The sequence below is a fragment of the Eretmochelys imbricata genome, chromosome 15 (assembly GCF_965152235.1).
Source record: "Eretmochelys imbricata isolate rEreImb1 chromosome 15, rEreImb1.hap1, whole genome shotgun sequence".
Taxonomy (NCBI): Eukaryota; Metazoa; Chordata; order Testudines; family Cheloniidae; genus Eretmochelys; species Eretmochelys imbricata.
In genome coordinates this window covers 23911791-23926745 of record NC_135586.1, presented here as the reverse complement: position 1 = coordinate 23926745, position 14955 = coordinate 23911791, and positions in this window count along the sequence as shown.

Below are 14955 nucleotides of genomic sequence, written 5' to 3'. Positions count from 1 at the left end.
CTCTACCCTGAAAGGAGAGGGCAGCTGGGGAGAAGGAGACTCCTAGAGCAGCTTTGGGAGAAGAGAGACTCCAGGGAAGAAGCCCGGCAGGTCAGTGGCTCGGGGGGAGCTGGGTCTCCAGGGAGAAGGCCCTAGGAGGCAGCGCTCTGTGATGGAGGGAGGAAGAACTCTGCAGAGCCTGGGGAGGAGCAGAGAGTCTGAGGGTTGAGCTTGGGGAGGGTGGAAGAGTTTCTGTTCCTTTGAACTGGGCTATTGTTACCCTGGAAGGGTAGGACTCTTAGGCCAGGTCTACACTAAAAACTTACATTGCTCAGGGGTTGGAAAAACCCACACTCCACAGTGACGTAATTACACTGACCTAACCCCCGGTGTGGACAGCGCTGTGTCAACAGGAGAGCTTCTCCTGTCGCCGTAGCTACTGTCCCTCATGGTGGTGGATTAATTACGCCAAGGGGAGAAGCTCTCCTATCAGTGAAGTAGAGTCGTCAATGGTGCAGCTGGGCCACTGCAGCTTTTTAAGTGCAGCCCTGCCCTCGTGTGACCTGGCTGGAGGGTCAAGTCACTGCACAGATCACGGAAGTCATGAGGAGGAGGAGGGAATGGCATAGGGGCTGCAATGCCAGAACTAACCATGAGGAGGCGCACTGGGATGATGATGATGATTGACGCTTACCTATAGGCTTAGGCAGGCCTAGCTTACCCCAGACACCACCACCTCAGGGGGCTGGAGTTCAAGCTTCTCCACAAAAATCTCTGCTTCTCTTTCCCCTGTTCTTCAGGGGCTGAGCTTTTATTAACCCCAAGGTTCTTTGTTTCAGTTTCAGGATCTCAAACCCTCTCCTCTCCCTCCTGCCCATGATACAAGTCAGATGGTTGAACTTGAGCATGGTCAGAGATAAGACTTCAAGCCAAAGAACCCCTGAATTGTCCCTCTGAGAATTGATAAATGGGACAATCAGAAGTGACCGTGCACTTTCTCGCGGATGTGCCATCAGCTCCTGCTGGAATTAACCTCTTGTAATTATATACACCACAATAACAGATGGAACATATAATATTCATAAAATATTCTGGGCAGCTCCCACGTCCTTCCAATAGTATATCAGGGACTAGGACAGATGTAGTGAAGCCCAACGAAGCATGTTGGGAGTGTAAATAACAAGAGAACTTGAAAATGGGGAAACAGCTTCAGACATGGTTTTTTTTTTTTTATCCAAGTCTTTGGTACCGGATTTTAAACATGTTGTTCTGCATTGTTTTTTTCCCAAGGATGAGCTGAGTCTCTCGCAGGAGTTCGGATTTTGTTATTGAATGACAAAGCTGGGATGCATGTATCGAGGACTTTCCGCTGAGTACGATAAGCCCTTTAAAAAGTTTTTTCATGTGGCTCGTCCTGAGAGTTTGTAGGATTTAGTTTTAATTTTATGTTTAGGTTACTGAACCAGTACAAAAAGCGAGAGAGCCAGCGAGACATACACACAATTCAGGCCTAATTCACTGCTGGTGTAAATGAGCGAACGACTTGGCTTCATAGTAGCAGCCGTGTTAGTCTGTATTCGCAAAAAGAAAAGGAGGACTCGTGGCACCTTAGAGACTAAGAGATGAAGTGAGCTGTAGCTCACGAAAGCTTATGCTCAGATAAATTGGTTAGTCTCTAAGGTGCCACGAGTCCTCCTTTTCTTTTTACTTGGCTTCAGTAGAGCTGCCCCTCTTACACCAGTGGTGAATTTGGCACTTGTCTCTGGAATTTGGAGCCCTAGTATCTGTGTCTAGTAGGCGAGCACATTCCCCTCATTATCTGCCCTGAGGATGTGAAGCTGATGTTGTTGTTTGTCAAACAGGCCAGTACAGCTGGCAGTTTTCCTTAATCTTCTAGTTATTTGTGAGAAGGAAGCCTGCGAATAGACCGTATTGCTTTCCTTATTAAAATATCACTTCATTTGGTCAGTAGAAGGGAAAGAGTAAAAGTCAAAACCAGTTTGCAGGGTAGTCAGTGCTGTACATTTATTTTTCCTTGCGGGTAACCAGTAATTGGGACCCTTTTTCAGCCTTGTCAATTGCTATTTGTTTTATTTATGACTCAATATTTGTTTGATGGCAGCTCCCACAGGTCTGAACCCGGGAGAGTTCTATTGTGCTAGGTACTATGTGTACACACAAACAAAGACCCAGGGTCAAATTTTCAAACACACCGAAATCTCTAGTTACGCTTAATCCGTTTCCAAAGGGAATTAAGCTAATTTGGAAAATGGCACTCTTCTTCCTGAACAAGAGTGCTCACACATAGTTATTCTGGAATAGCTATTCCATTTTAAATTCACACCCCATCTTATTCCAGAATGAAAAGGAGGACTTGTGGCACCTTAGAGACTAACCAATTGATTTGAGCATAAGCTTTCGTGAGCTACAGCTCACTTCATCGGATGCATACTGTGGAAAGTGTAGAAGATCTTTTTATACACACAAAGCATGAAAAAATATCTCTCCCCCACCCCACTCTCCTGCTGGTAATAGCTTATCTAAAGTGACCAGTCTCCTTACAATGTGTATGATAATCAAGGTGGGCCATTTCCAGCACAAATCCAGGGTTTAACAAGAACGTCTGGTGGGGAGGGGGTAGGAAAAAACAAGGGGAAATAGTTTACCTTGCATAATGACTTAGCCACTCCCAGTCTCTATTCAAGCCTAAGTTAATTGTATCCAATTTGCAAATGAATTCCAATTCAACACTATGCCTACCTGCATGCCTCCAGCTTTCATCCAGACCACACCACACAATCCATTGTCTGTAGCCAAGCTCTACGATACAACCGCATTTGCTCCAACCCCTCAGACAGAGACAAACACCTACAAGATCTCTATCAAGCATTCTTACAACTACAATACCCACCTGCAAAGTGAAGAAACAGATTGATAGAGCCAGAAGAGTTCCCAGAAGTCACCTACTACAGGACAGGCCTAACAAAGAAAATAAGAGAACGCCACTAGCCGTCACCTTCAGCCCCCAACTAAAACCCCTCCAAAGCATTATTAAGGATCTACAACCTATCCTGAAGGATGACCCAACACTCTCACAAATCCTGGGAGACAGGCCAGTCCTTGCCTACAGACAGCCCCCCAACCTGAAGCAAATACTCACCAGCAACCACAAACCACACAACAGAACCATTAACCCAGGAACCTATCCTTGCAACAAAGCCCGTTGCCAACTGTGCCCACATATCTATTCAGGGGACACCATCACAGGGCCTAATAACATCAGCCACACTATCAGAGGCTTGTTCACCTGCACATCCACCAATGTGATATATGCCATCATGTGCCAGCAATGCCCCTCTGCCATGTACATTGGTCAAACTGGACAGTCTCTACGCAAAAGAATAAATGGACACAAATCAGATGTCAAGAATTATAACATTCATAAACCAGTCAGAGAACACTTCAATCTCTCTGGTCACGCGATTACAGACATGAAAGTTGCGATATTACAACAAAAAAACTTCAAATCCAGACTCCAGCGAGAAACTGTTGAATTGGAATTCATTTGCAAATTGGATACAATTAACTTAGGCTTGAATAGAGACTGGGAGTGGCTAAGTCATTATGCAAGGTAACCTATTTCCCCTTGTTTTTTCCTACCCCCTTGTTTTTTCCTACCCTGTCTCAGTCAGAAACCTCAGGCCCAGATTCTCAAAGGTATTTAGGGACCATTGATTTCAATGGAAGTTAGGTGCCTAAAAATGCCTTCGAGAATCTGGACCCCAATCCTTTCCCATTCTAAGGTAACAATGTTAGAAAACATTATCTTTTGTAAAAAGAAAAGGAGGACTTGTGGCACCTTAGAGACTAACAAATTTATTTGAGCATGAGCTTTCATGAGCTACAGCTCACTTCACCAGATGCATTCAGTGGAAAATACAGTGGGGAGATTTATATACACAGAGAACATGAAACAATGGGTGTTACCATACACACTGTAACGAGAGTGATAAGGTAAGGTGAGCTATTACCAGCAGGGGAGCGGGGGTGGGGGGGAAACCTTTTGTAGTGATAATCAAGGTGGGCCATTTTCAGCAGTTGACAAGAACGTCTGAGGAACAGTGAGGAGAGGAATAAACATGGGGAAATAGTTTTACTTTGTGCATTGACCCATCCACTCCCAGTCTCTATTCAAGCCTAAGTTAAGTGTATCCAGTTTGCAAATTAATTCAGATTCAGCAGTCTCTCCTTGGAGTCTGTTTTTGAAGTTTTTTTGTTGAAGAATAGCGACTTTTAGGTCTGTAATCGAGTGTCCAAAGAGATTGAAGTGTTCTCCGACTGGTTTTTGAATGTTATAATTCTTGATGTCTGATTTGTGTCCATTTATTCTTTTGCGTAGAGACTGTCCAGTTTGGCCAATGTACATGGCAGAGGGGCATTGCTGGCACATGATGGCATAGATCACATTGGTGGATGTGCAGGTGAATGAGCCTCTGATAGTGTGGCTGATGTGATTAGGCCCTGTGATGGTGTCCCCTGAATAGATATGTGGACACAGTTGGCAACGGGCTTTGTTGCAAGGATAGGTTCCTGGGTTAGTGGTTCTGTTGTGTGGTGTGTGGGACCACAAACAAGGGTGTTTGAGAAGGAGTCGTAATATAATCGCTGTGATTAGGAAGGGATGCATCTCCAGTGCCAACGCTGCTCCTGCCTCCTCCGCCTGCACCTGTATCCAGACAGAGAACTTTACCATGGATGCCTCTACCCAGATCCTGGTGTGGATTTGCAGAGACTGTGGCCTGCATTTCCCACTCTCAGAAAGCCAGGCTGGGGGGACCGTCCAGTGTGAGAGGTGCCTGTTGATAGACTCCTCAGGAAGCAGGTGGGAGAGCTACAGGAGGAGGTGGCCAGGCTGAGGAGCATCCATGCCCAGGAGGAATTCATTGACAGTATTCATATGGAGATATCCAAGGCTAAGGAAGCTATCTAGCTAGAGAGGACTGCTGTCACACCACCGAAGGAGGAGGAGGATATGGCTCTGTCACAGAGAGGACGCTGACTGCTGGTTACTTCTGGCAGCAGGCAGTGCTCCACCCCTGCTCCCAACCCACCCATGATAGTAATGAAGAACCGTTATACTGCTGTGGCAACGAGTAATGAGGAATCACCCCTAAAAGTGGAAGAGGAGAAGCCATGTACCCCCAAGGCTGGGAGGATCACAACCACCACTCCCAGGAGGAAACATAGGGTAGTGGTGGTTGGTGATCCTCTTCTGAGGGGGATGGAGGCACCCATCTGTTGGCCTACCTTGGCATCCCAGGAGGTATGCTGCCTGTCAGGGGCCCGTATGCGAGACATTACAGAGGGATTGTTGAGGATCATCCAGCCATCTGATGACTACCCCATGCTACTCACCCATGTGGGCACTACTGATACTGCCAGGTACGACCCTTAGCAGATCAGAAGTGACTACAGGGCTCTGGGAGTAAGGGTGAAGGAGCTGGGGGAGCAGGTGGTGTTTTCTTCAATCCTTATGGTCAAGGGTAGGGGCCCAGGCAGAGACAGATGCATCCTGGAGGTGAATGCCTGGCTGCGAGGTCATGGTGTCGCCAAAGGGCTTTGGCTTCCTTGACCACAGGATGCTGTTCTGGAAAGGAGGTGCTAAGCAGAGATGGGGACCACCTATCAAGAAAGGGGAAGAGCATATTTGGATACAGACTAGATAACCCAATGAGGAGGGCTTTAAACTGGGTTCAATGGGGGCAGGAGACAAAAGCCCTCAGGTAAGTCAAAAACACGGGGACCTGGGAGAAGGGTTGGAATCTGGGGGGAGCATCGGCTGTTATAGCAGGGATAAGGGAGAGACAAGAGTGAATATGGGGGAAAATCATATCAGTATCTTAGATGTCTGTATACTAATGTGAGAAGTATGGGGAATAAGCAGGAAGAACTGGAAATGCTAGTCAATAAACACAATTATGACAGACATAGCATCACAGATTGACTTGGTGTGATAATACACATGACTGGAATATTGGTATAGAAGGGTACAGCTTGCTCAGGAAGGACAGACGGGGCGGGGGGAAGGGGAAGGGGAGAAGGTGTTGCCTTATATATCAACTTGGACTGAGATTGTGATGGAAATAGGAGACAGACTTGTTGAAAGTCTCTGGGTAAGGATAAAAGGGGTAAAAAACAAGGGTGATGTCATGGTAGGTGGTCTACTATAGACCATTTAACCAGGAAGAAGAGGTGGATGAGGCTTTTTATAAACAACTAACAAAATCATCCAAAGCACAGGACTTGGTGGTGATGGGAGACTCCAACTACACAAGGGAAATAACACAGCAAGGCACAGATTATCCAACAAGTTCTTGGGATGTATTGGAAACAATTTTTTATTTCAGAAGGTGGAGAAAGCCACTAGGGGAGAAGCTGTTCTAGATTTGATTTTGACAAATAGGGAAGAACTGGTTGAGAATTTGAAACTGGAAGGCAGCTTGGGTGAGAGTGATCATGAAATGAGAGTTCATGATTCTAAGGAATGGTAGGAAAGAAAATAGCATAATAAAAAAGATGGATTTCAAGAAGGCAGACTTCAGCAAATTCAGGGAGTTGGTAGGTAAGACGCATGGGAAGCAAGTCTAAGGGCAAAAACAGTTCAAAAGAGTTGGCAGTTTTTCAGAGAGACATTATTAAGGGCACAAGAGCAAACTATCCCGCTGCGTAGGAAAGATGGGAAGTCTGGCATGAGACCACCCTGGCTTACCCAGGAGATCTTCAACGATCTACAATAAAAAAAGAGTCTTAGGTGGAAACTAGGTCAAATTACAAAGGATGAATATAAACAAATAACGCAAGTATGTGGGGACAAACATAGACAGGCCAAGGCACAAAACGAGATTAAACCAGCTAGACACATAAAGGGTAACAAGAAAACAGTCTACAAGTACATTAGAGGCAAGAGGAAGACCAAATACAGAGAAGGGCCGTTACTGTTGCGCGTGGGGGAAAAAAACCAAAAAAAAACCAAGGCAAACATCATTCTGGACTGTATTTGCAGGAGTGTTATAAGCAAGACACGAGAAGTAATTCTTCCGCTCTATTCTGTGCTGATTTGGTCTCACCTGGAGCATTGTGTCCAGTTCTGGGTGCCACATTTCAGGAAAGATGTGGACAAATTGGAGAAAGTCCAGAGAAGAGCAACAAAAATGATTAAAGGTCTAGAGAATGTGACCTATGAGGGTAGATTGAAAAAATTGGGTTTGTTCAGTCTGGAGAAGAGAAGACTGAGAAGGGACATGATCACAGTTTTCAAGTACATAAAAGGTTGTTACAAGGAGGAGGGAGAAAAATTGTTCTTGTTAACTTCTGAGGATAGGACAAGAAGCAATGGACTTAAATAGCAACAAGGGGCAGTTTAGGTTGGACTAGGAAAAACTTCCTAGCTGTCAGGGTGGTTAAGCACTGGAATAAATTGCCTAGGGAGGTTGTGGAATCTTCATCATTGGGGATTTTAAAGAGCAGGTTAGACAAACATCTGTCAGGGATGGTCTAGATAATATTTAGTCCTACCATGAGTGCAGGGGACTGGACTAGATGATATGTTGAGGTCCCTTCCAGTCCTATGAGTCTAATTTAAAAAAGCATGCTCAGGGCTTGAACATGCCACAGGACTGTGTATGTTGCTTTAAAGAAGATTTGATGTAACACTTTGCAGAAATTCTGTGGTTGCATAAAGGTTTCTTTTAGGCTCTGATTCAGCAACCTACCCATTGACTTCAGTGAGATTTAAGCAGGTGCCTAAAGTTAAGCAGGTGCTTCAGTGCTTTGCTGAATTGGGGCTTTTGATTGTAAGCTGTTTGATGCAGGGACTGTCTTAATTTTATGTCTTGGATAGTAACCTATAGGTTGTCAGAGGTTAACAAATTAATAATAATAATTATCATTAATGGCGATAAGCTGTTTGTATGTTGTGATCAGACAAGACTTTATAGCCTACAGCAATGATGGAATCTGCCACCTTCTGGTCCAGATATGTAGGCCCCTTCCACAGAAAATATTTGACACTCCCACCAGTAGAGGCCAGCAGTAAACTTACACATGACATAAAAGACATTTTCATCTCAGAGAGCTAAGCATTCCTGTAAGCCTTACGCACATCAGAAATCCCATTGAAACTAATGGGACGACATGCAAAGCAAGACACTACTCACAGGGAGACAGGGTAGCAGAATCTGGCCTACGACGATGGCTTGCAAGAGAGACATTCACAGATTCCACTATAAAGCAGGTACTTGGAAAGGAATGCAGAATGGCCATGTTCATGAGCAATTCTGAGCTATTTCGTCTGTGAACAGGCTAAAGAGAAGTGATTTCATAGCAAAGGAATTGTTAATTACTGAGCTCCTGTGAGTTCCTATAATTTTAAACTCACCTTGGCAACAAATCAAAAGAACATGTGGTGCCACAGTGTTAGGGTATTTTTATTTATATCTGATTCACAATTGTCTCCATGGCAATGTGAGAGATGAAGGCGGAGGAAAGAAATGAGTTATCACATTATTAAATGACCCAGTGGAAAAAAAACAGAGGCATGTTAATGATTAATTTAACATTATAGGGCTGCCTGGCAAGTCATTATCATTATAGTTAAGGATTTGTTAGCCTTTCTATTATAAATGCTTCAGAGTAGCAGCCGTGTTAGTCTGTATAAATAAATTTGTTAGTCTCTAAGGTACCACAAGTCCTCCTTTTCTTATTATAAATGTGGTTTTCAAGTGTTTATAACTCATCTGTTTTAATTTGCATCAGGCTGCAACTTTGCACACAGGTTCTCGGCAGAAAAGCAAAATAAATTACTGTCATTTTAAAACGCCCTGAATTGGATCACCAGTTTTTGGCTCTAGAGCATCTCAGAATTTTGTTTCTGGCTGGGGATTATTTTTTGTTGTTGCTCTACTCTAGTAGCTAAATAATGGCCTACTTTTAAAAACTGAAATTTGGCAGGAGCTCCCTGCTGCATTTTTCAAGAGCTGAGTAGGACCAGAGCAAATGCGTTAAAACACAGTGCAATACTTCGGAAATGTACCTTTCAATTCCCACTGTGCCATTATCAAAAATAAAAATAATAGAGGTTATGTAAGTGTGATAAATATCTGCAAAGGCCGAATCTTAGTCAGTTTACTGTCCCCCTCCCCCCTTTTGTTAACAGTGCATTTAGCAGCCATTCCCTTCATGACCGTATAGAGATTATTCTAAATGCCACTGCTGTAAATGGAACTTTTGCATACGTAGGACCAAATTTCAAACTTGCCGTCAGTTACCTAAATAAAAAGTCTTGATTTCCAAAGACCATGAGCATCTGCAGCTTCTAGAAACCCCAGAGTTCATTTTGGGTGCCAAGCACATCTAATAATCAAGGTGCCTTTTGACTAATTTTAGGCACCCAGGTTTGAAATTTTTGTCCTTGAGGATCTGATTCAGAAGACGACCCTCCTGGAAGATCTCCCATCAGGACCTAGTTTTTAAAAGAGAAAAGTTCCTTTCAGATTGCAAACAGTGTCTCATGTCAGCGTGGCAAGTCGAATGTGGGATGGTGGGAGAGGCATGAATGAGTTAGCGTGCTGTGAGTGTGTCATCTGATCGCATGCCTGCACTGCTGGGATTCTGACACAGTAAGAATTCAATAGAATGCAGGGCAGGAAGATTTCACTTGCAGAGTGCTGCAGTTATGTTGGAGACTATTCTTCCATTCTTCTCTTTACCACAGAATTTATATGGGAAAAAATGACTATTAGGTAATTAAATGTATAGTTAAATTGTCATTATGGTTTTAATAAAAATAGTGATTACCATACATCTCTGTAGCACATTTCATCCCACAGCCCTTTACAAAACTAAATTGATATCAAAACAGGAATCCCTAATATAAACAGGGCTAACTCTATCTATCACGGAAAGAGTCACTTCTGGGGTGGAGCACAGCAGCTGTTTAGCAGTGTGCACAGGAATACTAAACACACTTTAGGAAGGGAAATAAGGTGTGTTTTGTCCCAACTGAAACTGCTGGGAAATGTAGGTAGGTTGAAAGCAATTACAGGGGATTGAATTTGACAAGGCCCTGGGCTTTAGCACTCCTACTTACATGAAAATGCTTTGACTGCAAAGGCTCAGGACCTGATTTTACATTTCAATTAAAAGACCTGATGTCCAGCAGTGCCGTGCCCCCTACCACCATGCTGGGGCACTGGTTCAAGGCTCACTCAGTGGAAAGACTCAGCCACACACCAATCTCCTGCAGCTTCTGCGTATTCTTAGGTGGTCTCCCATCTGACTACAGATCTCATTTGACCCTGCCTAGCTTTCGACTTTTATTTTTTTAACAAGGTAACCGCAACTAAACCGTGGGCAGTGTAGAACTGTGCAGGTCCAGTGATTGTTAGATCTGAATTCAGGACGTGAGCTGCAACTTTTACCTGTATAAGTCCAATGACACCTCTGCAATCCGCTAACTAGCGCTCTGTAGGTGATAGAATAACTAACTGGAGTAAAAACATCAGGTGAAATGAAATATAGACTGCAAACACCATTCTAATTAGTAGCTTTATGGGAATATTTGACTCAGTGATCATGGAGCATATTTCTTGTTTTGCATTTTAAGACTGTTTGGAGTATTAGTCATGGCTGAATGCTTGCCTTTGTCTTACTATCTGGGATTTAGAATATTTTCCTCCCTGTCCTCTGTGCAGGCTGCTGAAAACTGTACTTGGCCTCAAACTGACCTGTTTTTGCCTCTGTGTCAGTCAAATAAACATAAAGAACAAGGGCTCATTTGACAGCTGGTGGTGTAACTACCATCAGAGTGGCTGAATAGCTTGCTCTTTTCTCAAGGAATCCTGACTTGATGGTTTAATTTGGAAATCTGGGGGATGAGTTGCATGTAAATGGAGGAGACAGTACAGGATCTGTAATTTCTGGTGGTCTGTTTTTTTGGAACACCAGAAAATAATGGCCAGTTTGACCTTTGCCTTATTCATGTGAGTTGTCCACTGAAGTCAAGTAAGATGAGGATAGTTTTATTTTCCAGTCTTGTAATGCACTGTATTGATGAGGTATTAACATCTTCTTGGGTGGATTTATAGGAAGTGTAGGCTGATCTAGTAGTCGCAGTGAGGAAGGGATGAAATGGTTTGGGGAAAAATAATAGCCCCTCCCACCAGAACCTCTGAACCCAACCCCAAACTGGTTGAAGTCTCTGAATGGTTTGGTTCTCTTTTGTTGCCTCTGTTCATTTTCCTGTGCCTTGGCTCATCCGGGTTGTGGCAGGGCCCGGAGAAGTAGAGGAAGTGAAGTGAGAATTGAAGCAGCACAGAGGAAGGCTGGTGTCATAAATATAAAGGGAAGGGTAACCACCTTTCTATATACAGTGCTATAAAATCCCTCCTCGCCAGAGGCAACATCCTGTTACCTGTAAAGGGTTAAGAAGCTCAGCTGACCTGGCTGGCACCTGACCCAAAGGACCAATAAGGGGACAAGATACTTTCAAATCTTGGGGCTGGGGAAGGGTTTTGTTTGTGCTCTTTGTTTACGTGGTTGTTCTCTCTTGGGACTGAGAGAGGCTAGACAGAAATCCATCTTCTCCAACCCATCCTAATCCAAGTCTCCAATATTGCAACCAGTACAGGTAAGCCAGGCAAGGCGGATTAGTTTCTCTTTTGTTTTATGTGAATTTTCCCCGTGTTAAGAGGGAGGTTTATTCCTGTTTTCTGTAACTTTAAGGTTTTGCCCAGAGGGGGATCCTCTGTGTTTTGAATCTGAATGCCCTGTAAAGTATTTTCCATCCTGATTTTACAGAGGTGATTCTTTTACCTTTTCTTTAATTCAAATTCTTCTTTTAAGAATCTGATTGATTTTTCATTGTTCTTAAGATCCAAGGGTTTGGGTCTGTGTTCACCTGTACCAATTGGTGAGGATTATTATCAAGCCTTCCCCAGGAAAGGGGGTGTAGGGCTTGGGGGGGGGTATTTTGGGGAAAGACGTCTCCAAGTGGTCTCTTTCCCTGTTCTTTGTTTAACACGCTTGGTGGTGGCAGCATACTGTTCAAGGACAAGGCAAAGTTTGTACCTTGGGGAAGATTTTAACCTAAGCTGGTAAGAATAAGCTTAGGGGGTCTTTCATGCTGGTCCCCACATCTGTATTCTAGAGTTCAGAGTGGGGAATGAACCCTGACAGCTGGTCTAGTGGTTAGGGTGGTTAGGCTATGACTTGGAAGCCCTGGGTTCAGTTCCCTGCATAGGCTTCCTCTGTAGCCTTTGGCCAATCCCTTCGTATCTCTGTTCTTCCTCAATAGGGGTAGTAATATCTCCCAAGAGTGCTCAGGATGACTACATTACAGGACTGTGAAGTGCTCAGATGCCGTGGTAATGGCATCCATATAAATACCAAAGAGGGATAGATAGAAGCCTCAACATTATGAGACAAGATTTTCCTGTGGGATTTTTGGCCTGATCAAAGCTACCAAGTGGTGGAAATCTTTTGAGATGTTATACCAATAAAATAAAAACCAGCAGGATCTTATTAAAGGGGAAAAGGCAAAATGCCACATTTATTGTGAATACAGAAAGAATCATAGTAAGCAGTTAGTTATAGCTATAACATTCCATTCAATTTCATATTTATTCACACATTCATTCATACACACACACACACACACACACACAGGTTCTGCAAGGTTGTTATCATAGTTACCAGCCTTAGAGTTGCTCATGCTAAGCCACTGGCCAGGTGGCCTGGACATGAGGAGGGAGCAGGGCCTTGTCAGATGCTCATCTGATGCTCCTGGAAGTTGGTTTGCAGAATCAGACCCCAAAGTTCTCACTTTCTAGAGTCCATTTTTATAGGAATTTCTTCCAAGGCCAGTCTATGGGAATTGCTTCATCATACTGTTGCTGAATCAATCAGCAGATGGCACATTCCTGATGGCTCTGTGCTGTCAGATGTTATCTTGTTCTTTGGTTCTCCCATTCTTGAGGCTGTTGGGTGGATTCCAGTCTGTCCTCCGGGGGTCCTCTGGTTATTTCCACTTGACGCCTTCTTCAGCTGATGGACACTGGATTCTTAGGCTGGCACCTCCCTGATCATTCAGTTATTATCCACACCAAGCATCCATCCACATACATCCTCTATCTCTATTTTAATCACAATTGTTAACAAAGAGAGATGAATACAACAAAAGGGCGGGGAGTCTCTGGGTGATGTTTCTGTTGTTACAGAGTATTGCTTTGAGTCTCTCTCTGTGTGAGTAGTTGTTACAAAGAATTGCTTTGAGAACAGACTCTGTCCTAGAATGTACTAACACAATTAGCAGCTCGCAAGTTTCACACAAAGAGGGAGAGAAACAGTACCAAAAACCAAGAGACCTCTTAATTAGTAATACCCTGGAATTTAAACTCTGGGAAATCAAACTCATTTGTGATTTTAATACAGAACTTCTTTAATATGATCCAACAAAGAGAGCTTGTTATTTCTGGTTTCCAGGCAACTTTTGCAGTCTGGAGCAGTCTGGGTAGTTAGCTCAAAGAAGCATCAAACAAGAATCCAGATTTTGGGGGTCCTATTTCGAGGAAACCTGAATTCTGAACCTCCAGAGATAGAGATGACTTGATCCAAACACTCTTGGGGCTTTGTGATGTTTAAAATCTGAATGCAGAGTTGGATTTGAATGTGGTTCTGGGTGTGGAAATAGCCTGTATCTCTATGCTGGGCTGATCCTAGCCCCTTATTGTGAGCACACCTGAACTTTGGAATTGTAGGAGCACTGGCTATAGATCTTGCAGCTTTGCCCACCTCTGCTTTTGAGTTTCACCCCATGCTGCTCCTTGCTTTGGAGTCTGTTATAACAACACCAGACAATTCTGGGCTGGTAAATGAGCCAAAACTTGAGTTGAAAATTTGTCAAGTCTGCTTTGCTGACTGCAAATTGGCTTAACCTATCTATATGTCACAGGTCACTGTGAACATATTCCGTATTTGGTGACTAGTGGCTCACAAAGCTGTAAATGTACCTTAGGATGGGTCAGGGGTGAAAACTGGGATATAGAAAATTTGGTAATCAGTATGCTAGGGAGGCAGTGCCCAGAGACCCCAGTTAAAACCAGCGCCCCATTGTGGTAGGTGCTGTGGCAACCACGTCTAATGGATTTCATATATAGACATGGGCTCTGTTCTGAAGCACTGACAGTCTAGTAGAACTCTAAAGTTCTTGACCCAACAAAAATAGCTGGAGTATCTAAAAGGCTGCTTCCATGTGCAGGGAGGAGATGTGGCGGGGCTGATTGCTGTCAGTGGGAAAAGTGACAAAGCAGGGGGCTGGTGTTTAAAGCCTTTCAAGAAAGAGTGAGAGGGAGAAAGATTTCCATGACAACAACTCAATTAGAGGGAGAAATGAAGCCTCTCAGAGGGAAACCTGAAAGAAGGTGTCAGTGAAAAGAAACTAGAATGTGGGGCGGGGAGGGAGAAGAAAGAAAATGACTAAGTGGAATCAGAAACTTTAAACACAAAAGTTTGATTATTCCTTGTGAATCAACCATTTCAAAGGAAATACGTGATTTGAACAGCAGTCTGAAGCAAGCACATGTCAAGGTGGAGAAATTGCATGCAGCGAGAATGATAGGCCGGTTGTTTGGAATGTGTTTCATAATACTTTGGCTTAGGGAGCTAGTAATGGGGTTTGTCCTGCATATTCTTGTTTAAATTTCACAGTTCCATTAAACATGCTCTCAGTCACGCAGCTCTTTGTACAACAGTGATGCCTACCCACATGAGGCGAAAGGATCTTTTAATTTAAGGAGGGCATCTGGGATCAGTTTCCAGGAGCTTGATCTCTTTCTCTGTTGACCTGACAGAGCTGCCTGCTTGCGTTCTCTCTGTTTTATTTTTTTAAGGCCTCTTTCTCTTTCTGCTCTGAAAGTTCTG